This window comes from Vombatus ursinus, unplaced genomic scaffold (assembly GCF_900497805.2).
Source record: "Vombatus ursinus unplaced genomic scaffold, bare-nosed wombat genome assembly UNPS02014832.1, whole genome shotgun sequence".
Classification (NCBI taxonomy): domain Eukaryota; kingdom Metazoa; phylum Chordata; class Mammalia; order Diprotodontia; family Vombatidae; genus Vombatus; species Vombatus ursinus.
Genome location: NW_020954610.1, coordinates 43,845,309 through 43,859,067, shown reverse-complemented (window position 1 = coordinate 43,859,067; position 13,759 = coordinate 43,845,309). Strand labels below are relative to the sequence as shown.

Here is a 13,759-nt window from a genome sequence, read left to right as displayed (position 1 = left end):
ATCTTGTCAGTGGTTAAATATATGGTCACTATTAGGAGCAGTATGGTTCAGTAGAAAGATCACTGGATTAGAAGTTAGAGGATCTTGGTTCATATACAGCCTCTATCACTTACTACCTCTGTGACCTTGGGCAAGTTACTAAACCTTTCAGGGCTTCAATTTCCTTCTCTGTATAAAGGATGGGGATAGACTATGTGATTTCTGAGGTCCCTTCCAAATCTAGAATATTATAAAGCTTTGATATTCTATGATTAAGGCATCTGGAAGTCATAAATAATGAGATCATAGATTCAAATTTAGAAGGGGGCCTTAGCCAAGCCCCTTAATTTGTTCATGTGAGGAAACTGAGGTTAAACAGCTTGTCATAACTCACGCAGGTAGGAGGTGGCAGGGTCCCGATTCAACTCCAGGACCTTGGACTTCAACGCTTGAATTCTTTCTATTGTACAATGTTGCTATAGTGTAGGAAACACACACACATTGGTGAAATCATGGATCTCCCTAAGTAATTTTTCTTGACATGCTTGACTGCTTGTTCTTCCACATGCATTTTGTTACCAATTTCTCTAATTCCCTGAAGTATCCAAAGAGGCAGCATGTCATAGTGGAAGGGTCAGGAAGACATGAGTTTAAGCCCTGCAGATTGTCATTATGATCACTGGCAAATCACTTAAACTCTCAGTGGCCTTGGCAGCTTCCTAAGAACACAATTTACAGATAAGTTACTGACTTGTATCAATGGAAGGTGTTTCAATACCACAATTTCCCCACACAGAGGCAATCACAGGACTAGAACCCATCCCTTCCATCCATTCTCTCCCCTTCTCCAAGAACAAAAAAAAATCATAGCTCATAGATTTAGAAGAGCCTCTAGAGGTCATCAAATCTAATCCTTATTGTTTTATAGATGGAGAAACTGAGGCCAAGAGAGGTTAAGTGACTTATTCAGAGTCCTACCTCTAGTAAGTGTCTGAGGCAGGATTTGAGCTCAAGTTTTCCTGACTCTAAGATTAACACTTAATCCATATTATTTTATTTGATCCTCAACAACAACCTGGTAAGGTAGGTGCTACAGATATTATTATTCCCTTTTTTGCAAGTGAGGAAACTGAGGCTAAAAGGTTAAATTATTTCCCCATACCTATGTTGCTAATAACTGTTAGAAACAGGATTCAAATCCAGGTCTCTCCTGCATTTTTCTCTTACAACATACTGCCTAGAATGTATACAGTGTGTATAATGCTTTAAGATTTGCAAAGCACTTTAAAAATATTGTCTCATTTTATCTTCACAGTAAGCTTAGGTGGCAAGTGCTATTATTAAACCCATTTTACACATAGGGAAATGGAGGCAGAGAGAAGTTAAGTGACTTACCCAGGGTCACTCAGCTGGTAAGTGTCTGAGGTCACATTTGAACTCGGGGCTGCCTGACTGTAGATCTAATGCTCTCTCTATTGAATCATTTGTTGGAGAGGCAGCTTATTAAATTACCTCATTAATACACGTATCTTTGACAGAACATAGTCAGTGAACCAGGTCCTGAATTAAGTAAGAGGGAAAAATTAAGTTAGATCCTGATTGGGAAATTGCAATTTCAATCATTCCAGGCTGCTTGAAGCTGAGAAAGCCCTATTCTTTAAAATAATTCTATAATTGTGTAAAAACCTGTTGTAGATAATAAAAAATTCATCACAGAGGTTATTTTTGTCCACAGATCACACAAAGCTTTCCTAGTATTTCATTCACTTTGCAAATGGCTATGGGAGGAAATAAAACTGAGGCCTTTGAGTGGTACTTGAGAATCTGCAGTAACAGTAGTCAATACAGGCTGTGTGTGTGTGTGTGTGTGTGTGTGTGTGTGTGTTTCTATTCTGCTCTAGAGTTGTATTGCAGCAGGAAGTAGGAATGACAGAGGTAGAGAGGAACTACTATTGGCAAATGTTGACTGTCCCACTGTGGGTTTGACAAGTTAGGCAGAATTTCTGCAGACTAAGGAGTTTCCACAGTGATTCCCATGGGTGAGTTTTGTTGAATTTTTCTACTTTGAAGAGGGCAGCATTCCAGCAAGTTACAAACTCCAGTTGGATTTTTTTTTAAGCTTGTGAGCTAGAGTAATTCCTTCAAGATAATAGGTGGACTCATTGTTTGCAAGGATTGGGTTTGGACATTAACAGCTGGACCAATGCTAACATAGGTAGAGCACCCACAGCTGTGTAACCACCATTAAAATAGAAAAAAAGTCCCTGTAGTATTTGTTCATTACCCCACCCACAGCTGGAATTATAAAGCTGATGCAAGCTTGCTAGAAATTTAAACTACTAGATGATTAACCCTAGTGCTATGGGAGTAAATGATAGGATTAGTTGAGGATAAGCTATTATTAGGTCTGTCAGTATTTGTTAATTGCTGGACAAAACTGTTTCATACATTTTGCCTCTCCTTTCTGACTCTGTCTCTCTGTGTCTCTGTCCTCCTCCCACTCTCTTTCCCTCCTTTCCCCTCCCATCTTCCAGCCTGTACTGCTCTCTTTTTGGCCATGCAGTATCAGAAGCAAATATAGAAGGGAGCAGTCCCAAAGATAGCTGTATGAATTTGTTCCAGAAATACTGCATATGGCTTACTTTAGGACTATTCCCATATGGATCTATCAGTCAACAATGCCCTAAGGGAAAACCACATGACTGTGAGACCACAAGGTTCTAATGAGAATCCTACCCACTACAACTCAAAAAAAAAAAAAAACTTGAATGGCAAATTCTATATGTGAAGTGAAAAGAGACATTAAACTATATAATTATGACATTCTCAGTCGTGTATCATGTCAGGCACTTACGGTGCTCTCTCCCAATTTACTTTACGTATCCACCATCTTTTTTTTTTTCTTTTTTTTGGTCTTCTCTCATTTTTGCCTGCCCTTCCTCCCCCTTCCTAAATGGTTGATGAGAAAGGTTGACAATCCCCACCACAAAAGAAAATAGGTACCAATTCACTTCTACCCAGAATCAGGGCATAATCCATTGCCAAAACCACTGAAATTAGATGTAGCAGAGTCTTACTCAGATCTAATATTCGTCTCATTTAGGAGGGTAGATACAAAGCTAAGGCTAAAGCTATATCTAGACTATTAAAAAAGCAAAAAAACTAAAGCATTAAGATCCATAATTGATTCTATCTTCCTGGAAGGATATAATCTTAGAGACAAAGCAAAGAAATGCCATGCAGCTAACAACACCCAGGAAAATGAAATCAATTTTTAATTGCACAAGTTGGTAAAACCAAGAATTTGCCTTCAAACCACTGAATCAAACCAACTGTTTACCTGGTATAGATTCATAAAACATTAGCACAAGAAGGGACCAAGGATCACTTAATTCAGTACCTTTGTTTTATAGAAGAAGAAACTGAAGCTTGGAGAAAGGAACTGACACAATTCAATTAAATTCAATGAATATTTATTAATCATCTACTAGGTGCATCGAATAGAGTGCCAGGATTAAAGTTAGGAAGACTCATCTTTCTGAGTTCAAATCTGGCCTCATACACTTGTTAGCTGTGTGACCCTAGGCAAGTCGGTTAACCCTGTTTGCCTCAGTTTCCTCATATGCAAAATGAGCTGGAGAAGGAAATGGCAAACCACTCCAGTATCTTTGTCAAGAAAACTCCAAATGGGGTCACAAAGAATTGGATACAACTGAAAAAATGACTGAACAGTAGCAGCATATCCCAGGCACTATGCTAGGCAGTAGGCATACAAAGAAAAAAATATAGTTCCTGCCCCTAAAGGGATTACATTCTATGGAGGAGTGTATGAAAACAATATGTTTACAGAAAATGAAATACAAAATATATAAAAGTTGATGTCTGGAAGGACAAAGTATCTAACATGAAGGATAGTTTGTTAACAATAGGGTGGAATTCCAGCTGGCACAATGGAAAGGCAGGGTATAGTGGGATAAGGACATAGGATGGATGGGTTTCACTTGGATGGGCAAGAAGAAGAGAAGAGCCAGCCTAAGCTGGGACAAGTACTACTCTATGGCTCCATTCCTAATCACAGGGATTCTTAGGAAGGAGGGTCTATAGGGCAATGGATTGTCTTGCCCTTCACAGCAGCAGTGATGATGTTGGGCCCAGCTGGGTGTGGAAGAATGAAGCATGTTTGAGGGGCTCACCTTGAATCAGCAGCCAGGTCATCTTTGCCCCATTCATCGATGACACCAGTGCTGAATAGAGGATCTCCTCTAGGGTATTGATCCAAAGAGCAGAGACTCATTCCCAGGGCTTCTGACTTCAAATTATTGCTCTTTCCATTATACCAAGCTGCCTTCCTATTGCAAAATGCTTATTTGACCATCATCATTAACCTTACTAAAATAAGTTTTGCTAGTTTGACTCAGAATAGTTGCAGTGAAACCAGAGTTACAGTGGACCTTAACTAATCAATTGGCTTCTAATCACAGTCAATCAAGCCCTAGGAGATCCTTTCAATAAAAGCATTTTTAACATGTGGACAATATGACAGGGTCCATGTTAATTCATAAGACTTGTATTATAGCCCTTTCAAATCCTACTGCAAGGCTTCCCTACCTGAAGATAATATACCCTCCACTTGTCTGAGAGGCTACAGTTCTCAAAGTACTTTCACAGCCTTTATTTCCTTTGATCTCTACAATATCCCTGTCACACTTGTGAGGCAAGCATTATCCCTGTTTTGCAAAGGAAAAAACTGAGACTCAGATAAGGGAAGTGACTTGCCTGTCTTCAAACAGCTTATTAATGGCAGAACTGGGACTAAATGCATGTTCCTCTCTGTTGTGCTACCTATTTTGACAGCTAGTGCATGGTTCCTTAACTGTAATTGGTGTCCTACCTTGGACCTTGGTCCAAAAAAAAAGTACAACTTGAAAGTCTTGCTAGTAAGTATCCTCCTGAGTCACACCTGGACTTTCTAATTAATTTGTAGAGTAATTAGGGATATTCACTGGACTGGAGTCATTACGTGGTCTTGCTACACGAAAAGAAGATACCTGGGGCAGCTAATCAGGCTAGAGATAATTATCCTTTTGCTTAGGAAAAAAAAAATGTCTACCTGTGGGAAGATAGTAAGGAAAGTGAAAATATTCATCAAGAATAACTCCCTTTTGGTGCTTGCAGCTCAGAATATCTACATCTATACCATTTATATGTATCTTTATTTCATTATCTATATTTATAGCTATATATCATCTCTATATATGGATGTATAAAGATATACCTTGTTCAGATTGAAGTGAACATAGGATTCCAGCTGCTGCCAGCCACAAAGATGATCATAGCGATATGTTATCATTTCAACAAATTAATAAACATTTATTAAATGCCTGTTGTGTGTGTGAGAGCCTGTGGTTAGGGCTCTGGATACACAGATAGATCCAGCATAGAGCACTCTCTGAAGGAATTTATTGTAATAGGTGGAAAGAGCTGTGCCCAAATGAATGTGATGCAAAAGAAGTCTAGGCAATTCAACTCAATTCAATTCAACAAGATCTTCCAACCACTATGTGCAAGACATTGTGCACGGGTTTGGGATTGGAAGACAAAAATGAAGCAGTTCCTGCCCTTAAGGAACTTATGTGATAGTAGGGGATACCTGTGAGCAGTTAAATAAATACAAGATAACTTGAGGAGTTTGGAGTACTCACAATTGGTAGGGGTGGATATGGGGGAATGGGAAGGGCTTCCAGGTAGGAGGCAGCAGGCACTCAAGCTGAGCCATGAAAGAAGCTAGATATTTTTTTTTTTTGCGCTGAATGTGCTGACTTTATTGATGGTACACAATATAGGACTCTAGGCTTCTCTCCCTGACTGCAGGGGTGCTTTGGGACAAGGATATGAATGGGACATAGGATTCCCCCATATAGGAACATAGGTTAGGAATGTAGGTTTCCCAGTAGTGGATCTCCTTTTTTTGGCTGGGGATGAAGGTCCATGGCTTTCCACTTTACTCCTTATAGGCCATGTAGACCATGAGGTATACTACACAGTTGCTATAATCATACTCATTGTCATACCAGGAGCTTGACAAAATGGTCATTTAGGGCAATACCAGCAGCAGCATCAAAGGTAGAAAAGTAGGTTTTGCTGTTTAAGTCACAGGATACAAGCCGGTCCTCTAGTAGCCCAGTATGCCCTTCAAGGGTCCCTCCAATGCTTGCTTTATCGCTTTCTTGATATCATCATATTTTGCAGGTTTCTCCAGGAGGCAGGTCAGATCCACAACATATACACTGGGAGTAGAAACACAGAAGACCAGGCTTGTGAGTTTCCCATTCAGCTCAGGTATGACCTTGCCTATAGCCTTAGCAGCACCAGTGGAAGCAGAGATAATATTCTGGGCAGCACTATGCCTATCATGCCACAGCTTAATAGAGGGGCCATCTACTGTCTTCTGGGTAGCATTAATCGCATGGACTCCAGTATGAGTCCTTCTACAATGCCAAAGTTGTCATGAATGACCTTCGCCAAAGGGGCCAAGCAATTGATGGTGCATGAGGCATTACTGACAATCTTAAGGGAATTATCATATTTCTCATGGTTCATTCCCATCAGGAACATTGGGGAATCAGCAGAAGGGGCAGAGATGATGACCTTCTTGGGTCCACCCTTCAAGTGAGCCCCAGCCTTTTCCATGGTGGTAAGGACTCCAGTGGACTTTATAACATACTTGGCTCCAGCATCTCCCCATTTAATATTGGTGGGATCTTGCTCCTGGAAGATGGTAATGGCTTTTCCATTGATCACCAGCTTTCTATTTTCAGCCTTGACAGTACCCTTGAACTTGCCATGGGTGATATCGTATTGAAACATATAAACCATGTAGTTGAGGTCAATGAAGGGGTCACTGATGGCCATGATGTTTACTCCACCTGAGGTGAATGCCGCCTTGGTCACCAGGCACCCAATATGGCCAAATCCATTGACTTCAACCTTTGCCATCTTGTTTCAGGGATGCAGCTGAAGCAGCATACTGAGCTTGGGAGAAAAGCTGAAAAGAAGTTAGATATTCTAAGAGGTAGATATGAAGAGTACATTTCAAGCACTGGGGACTGCTTTGGCAAATGTACGTTTGGCAAATGTAGGAGACAGAATACTGAATGAGAGGAATAGTAAATAGGCTAGTTTGACTGAAGTGCAAAGTGTGAGAAGGGGATCCAGACTGTGAAGGGCTTTGCATTTGGGGTTGATTTTTTTTTTATCATAAAGATACTCAGAAGCCATAGGCAAAGTGCTATGAGAAATCTGAGGAAGGAATTACTTTCATCTGAGGAGGGGCAGTGTCAGGAAAGGATAAATAGAGGAAATTACCTAAGTTATACCTTGAAAGAAAGGGAAGAGTTTAATAGATGGAATTAACTGGAGGAGAAATCCATTCTAAGCATGAGGGATGGGTGTCAGCCAAAGCTCAGGAACAAATAGCTCAGGAACAAATAAGCAAAAGCAATGAAACAAGACAGGGCAGGACAAGAACATGAAACAGAATTGTCCAGTTTGTATGAAACATTGAATCTCTTTTCCCCAAGGAATGTTTCCATGTCCTGGGGCAGCACAGAGAGAACCAGGGAACTGTGGGTAGTGTTGGGTAGCATGTGTGTATAGGTGGGTAAGGTTGGCACTTTCCCGTTTTCATTGTAGACAGCAACTAAATTGTTTCTGAAATCTCTGTGATGTAGAATGCTGAGTACTAAATGAATTTTATAATCTCAGCCTTCTCTGACTATGACCATAGACAGAAACAGTCACTGCCTCTTGACAGAGCCAAGTAAAAAACCACAACCCACTTCTGAGACTTTACATATTCAGCAAAGTGATATAAATGGACACATACTGGCTTTTTGACCCTGGGCATTTGACCTATTGACCTAACCTCTCAGTGTTTTTCTTTCTGTTGTTCAGTTATTTCAGACTTTTCCTGACCTTATTTAGGGTTTTCTTGGCAAAGATACTGGAATGGTTTGCAATTTCCTTCTCCAGCTCATTTTACAGATGAGGAAATGTAGGCAAACAGGATTAAGTGACCTGTCCAGGGACACACAGCTAGTAGGTGTCTGAGACCAGATTTGAACTCAGGTCCTCCCACCTCAAGACCTGGTGCTCTATCCATTGTATCACCTAGCCAACCTCTCAGTGCTCTAGGCTACTAAATTAGCAGCTCCTGAGAAGGTGCCAACTTGCATTGTTAGAGAGTTTCCTTAACCTTTGAGTTCCTTGTCTCAATGAAATCTCAAGTCCAGTCCCAGAGTCACTGATTGTCCCTTCTCCTTCTTCCTTCTCAAAAAACAAAAACAAACAAACAAAAACCTCCCCTAAAAATGTAGGATGTTTGCTTATAAATTATACAGGAAAGTTTCCAAACCATCAGAGCCAGTGTGGCACAGCTAAAAGGGGATTGTGTTTAGAGTTAAAGACCCTGAGTTCAAACCCCAGTTTTATCTTATATAACCGTGGGGAAGCTTGTTTTCCTCATCTGTAAAATGAAGAGTAGAGAGATGGTAGATGATCTATGAGGTCCTTTCCAGCCTTACACCATAAACTCCTAAACAGAAGATTTTTAACTTGTCAGAGACTCAAAACTCCCTTTGGTGACTACAATGGACTTTGAGTCTGACAAACTAATTGAAAAGGGGACAGTAATCCCACTTAACAATTTTATACCCTTCTGGTCAATAAATGGTTTTGTGCAAGGCAAGCACTGTGTTAAGCACTGGGGTAGGGAGCAGGATGGGAACAGTGTTGTGGAGGGGAAAATACAAAGATAAAGTACAATCCCTGCCCTCAAGAGATGTCAGGTAAGTTATACAGGAAAATCAGTGAGAAGACAGAGCCCTCAGTTATCTATGATGAAACAAGTCAGGGACATCCTTGTCAGTCCTCAACTAACATTTATTAAGCACCTACTATATGCCAGGTACTATGCTAAGCAATGGTGATTAAAAAAAAGAAAGGAAAAAGACAGTCCCTGCTCTCAAGGATCTTAGTCTAATGGATAATAGGTATATAATAGATATATGCAAACAATTATCTATAAATAATATATATACAGGATAAATTGAAGTATTTAACAGAGGGAAGGCACTAAGATTGAGGACTGGGAAAGGCTTCTTTCAGAAACTGGCACATTAGCTGAGACCTAAAGGAGAAAGTCAGGGAAACCAGGAGGTTTCACACATGGGGCACAGCTGGTGCAAATGTCCAGAGTTGAGAACTAGAGTGTCTGAGGAACAGCAAGGGGACCAGTGACATTGGATTGAAGAATATGTGGAGGAGTATAAGGTGTAAGAAGACTGGAAAGGTAGGAAAGGGCCAAGTTGTAGAAGGCTTTAAAAGCCCAGCAGAGGCTTTTATACCCAGCAACAGCATATACTACTGCAATGTATTATTTTTGCCATTTTACAGATGATAAAAATGAGGATGGACATGCCCATTGGCACCTTGTTGAGAAGACTAAAGACATTTGATTAAGACTCAGTAACTGGGGCTGTCCTCAGGATGAATTAATAATTTAGCCTGTTACTTGTCACCTCCTAAAAGATGGGTTTCACTGACAGTATTTACCATCAAGATAAATTGGTTGGCATGGACTCTTGGGAGTATGGCCACAAGTATGACTTCTCTTGTCAAAGGAGCCATCCCTTTGTGTTATCCTATAAAAAGGGCCTTCCTCAGAGACTCAGTTACTACTTTCAACTGTTTCCCTTCTGAATTTCTTCTGAAGAGATTCTGAAAGTGGAACAAATCAATGTGATTCTTCCCCTCTGGGAGAGCGATCAATAATGGATTTGTCAAGACATATAGCAGAGTTAGGCATATACTTACCCATGTGTCCAAGAGAAGAGTTCCTGTATGTTGCTGTTCCTAAACCTCAACTCCCTTATTTATAGGAGTAATGGGGCAAGGGGATTCCCTAGGTGACATGATCCCAGAATCTGGCTTGCAAGCTAGAGAAGGTAGATTTCTTGAGTAATGCCAGCTTTGCTGGTACCTTCATGAATAATCTCAAGTCCAAGACTTTGAGGATCTGTCCTTCTAATCATAAAAGGGAAATTTATTGAACTATGTACCTCTTGAAAAGAGAAGATTATCTGTGTACCCCTATTCATATACCACATTACAGACTGAGGAGCATCAAAGGAACAGAATCACGACATAGGAGAGCAAGAGACCCAGACTTCACTCTCTGTTCTGAGTTTTTCAGGCGAAGGAGGTTACCTACCTAGCAACCCCAAAATGGGTTTTCTTTCTTGGGAAAGGGAAATTTAAATTATGTTATACTGCTAAGTTGGAAGACTTTGTGATCCTGCAGAAAAGTAGGACCCACCAGAGAAGGAGAATTGTATTGATTGCTTATGAGCTATTGTGAGCCCGTTGTGTGTTTCCTACATTTGTTTATGCATTCCTGTGAGTCCTTTAAGTTTTCTGTATTTTCTCTAGGGTGAAATAAATCTCTTACTATTGTTATATTTGATGCTTATATGAGATCTGGGGGGACCCTTATACCAACATCTGTGGAGACCTAGACATGAGCTGTATGCTGATATTTTCTCAGATTAAACTCTTGGGTAGATGGTGTATGAGCCAGAGACAGAGTGATTTGGGGGAGAAATTTCCAGCATTAGACCCAGTCTACATAAACACAGGTCATAGTGGTGCTGGCAGATGAGTTACATGGAAGCAAATACACATACATATGTGAGTATATATAGGCATAGACATGCGTGCATACAGTAGTCTTATATTAACTCAAACTAAGTAATAAAGGTTTTCTCATTAACTTTGATTTTTCAGACATGGGGCACCATTAACATGGTGTTCAATGTTAATATAGGAGATCAATTGATAACAGAAACCAGTTCATAATGGCAGTCTTTGTAATCTAAAAGGATATATTTTCTCATGTAAAGTTCTGGTAGTTTGGATTTAGTGATATTCCTGCTGCTGGAAATTTGAGATGATATCGACTGGAGAAACCTGACTCTTCACTTCAGAGCATACCTACAGATATTCTCTAATTATTTCTGGTCTACTTACTCATAGTGAAAAATAGTAGGGGTGTGTTGGAACCAGCTCTTAACAGTTCCTATGAGTCAATTGTGTGTGTGTGGTTTTTTTTAAGGCAATTGGGGTTAAGTGACTTGCTCAGGGTCACACAGCTAGTAAGTGTCAAGTGTTTGGTCTGAGGCTGAATTTGAACTCAGGTCCTCCTGACTTCAGGTCCGGGGCTCTATCCACTGTGCCACCTAGCTGCCCCCTAAGAGTCAATTGTTAAATTTTCAGTGCATTTACACCTCAGAAATCAGCAAAAGCTATAAATCAGAGCTTGATTTATTGTTTTGTTGATTGTCTAGACTTAAGAAAGTGATGTATAAAATGTTAATTATGGAGATTAAACTTGTGTGCCATGTATTTTTTTTTAAAGAGATGGTTATTAAACATTTACTAGCCTACCACTCTGCCTTTTCCTCAATGTAGTAGCTCACTCTCCTTCCTTCCTAGAGGGTACTAGGTGAAAAAACAACTCTCAAAAAGGTCTCCAGGGGTTCAGTGGTGGGGATTTCCTGCCTACCCTCCATCCAGTGAGTTGCACAGACTCCTAGGAAAGCCTGTGCCTGTGATAGAAGTCGTCCTCTATTTTCATCTTCTTTCCTTTGTTACAGGGCCTTATTTCTCTATCCACTCCCCACCCCCTTCCCATACCTTGTGATCAGCAGGAAGGAAAGAGAGACATTTGTATGTACTCTCAGTTCCAGCTCAAAAACCAAATAAAAACCTTTTTCTTTACTAGGAAGCAAATAGACTGGAAATAGAGAATATCGGTGCATTGTCTGAAGTGGGGAGGCAGTCCTCTCCATCCCATGTCATCATGAGCTTCCAGAAGCATGTTCATCAAACACATCCTCCCAGGACTTGGTCCTGAATGGCAGGTTCCCCCATTAGACTCAATAACTTGATTCATTCTATCAAGATGCCATATAGATATGTCTTTTCTAGGACCTATTTGTATAAAGATATTTTAGCAGCTCTTTCTGTGGAGGCTAAGAATTAGAACTTAAAGGGATGCCTATCAATTGGGGAATCGCTAAACAAGTGGTGGTATATGATTGTGATGGAATACTACTCTGCTATAAGAAATGACAAGCAGGATGATCTCAGAAAAATCTGGACTTACATGCACTGATACAAAGTGAAGTGAGAAGAACCAAGAAATCGTTGTACACAGTAACAGCAATATTGTGTGATGAAAAATATGAAAGACTTAGCTATCCTCAGCAATACAATGATCCAAGACAATCCCAAAGGACTAATAATGAAGCATACTATCTGTCTTCACAGAAAGTACTGATATTATCTGAATACAGACTGAAGCATGCTATTTTTTCTTTCTTTTCTTTTTTTCTTTCATTCTTTTTTTAATTCAAATCTTCTTATATAAAATGACTGATATGAAAATGTTTTACATGATTGCACATGTGTAACTGATATCTGATTGCTTATCATCTCAGGGAGTAGGGGAGGATGGGAGGAAAAGAGGGATAGGATTTGGAAATCAAAACTTAAAAATAAAACAAATGTTAAAAGTTGTTTTAACATGTAATTAGGGAAAAATAAAATATATATATATATATTTTAAAAAGATATATCTTTTCTTGCTGGCTTAGTGTTTTATTTATAACATCCCAAACTTGTCAACCTACTTCAGAAATGAAATTAATAACAATAAAGAAATAAGTTGGAGACACACTTACAGACCCCATGGCATTCTGATACTGGAAAACCAGAGTTATGAAGACTGGATGGAGGGGATTCTAGGTCCTTGGATCCAAGGGAAGATAGACTATAAAAATATAGAATGACGGAGAACAGAAAAAAAAAGTTTCAAAGAATGCCTTACATTGTTTGGGGACTAGGAGAGGAAAGTTGAATTACCATTTGATGAAAACCTACATGTATGGTCTTGAGTTGTATTTTTCCATAACTTTTGAGCATGACATATGATGTCCTTGTGGTCTGAGTTGAGAGACATTCCTAAGCATGTAACTTATTTCTAGGGAGTGAGAATATAGATGAGAATAGGACCCTGGGAGGAATTTCCCATAAAACTTCTTCCATAGTAGTGGGAACTTATTAATATTTGGTTTGATTTTTGGTTGATTAATTCAATTTAATGTGATCTTAAGCTGAATTAATAGCAGTTTAGAATGATCAAAGTGATAGAACCACTATATTCTCTCCTGATCAGAGCACATCTAGAGCATTATGTCCTGTTCTGGGCATCACATCTTAGGAAAGACATTGATAGAGTACTCAGAGGAAGGCAACCAGGAGGGTGAGACACCTTGAAAGAGCATATGGTAGAAAGATTTCTTGAAGGAACTGTGGATAATTTTAGCCTGGAGATAAGATTGAGAGGTGGGATGGGGTTTCTCCTTTTGGGATTACTTGTCTTAAGTTATTTGTGATCCCATGATGAATTTCCACATTGTTGGCACCTGATGAATATTTGTTGATTGACTGAGGCATTGATGTCTTTCTTCAAATATTTATTAAGTTTCTACTTTGAACAGAAAACTGTGCTATTAGTTGCTAAAGGAAACACAAAGTTTAGATAAGACAGAATCCTTATCCCCTCGGAGCTCACACAGGTAGTTTTAGTATATGAGTAGGTATAACACACTGGAGAAATGGGTAAGAGATGTACAAAGTGTTATTTGAGGCTGTGAGCGCG

General features: G+C 39.6%; 1 long non-coding RNA gene and 1 pseudogene across 1 annotated transcript in view; one reads left to right on the top strand and one right to left on the bottom strand.

Annotated features, from left to right (window-relative positions):
* LOC114025999 overlaps positions 1-13,759 on the top strand; it is a 110,708-nt gene that overhangs the window by 85,255 nt on the left and 11,694 nt on the right. The window lies entirely within an intron of this gene.
* LOC114025998 lies at positions 5,981-6,975 on the bottom strand (annotated as a pseudogene).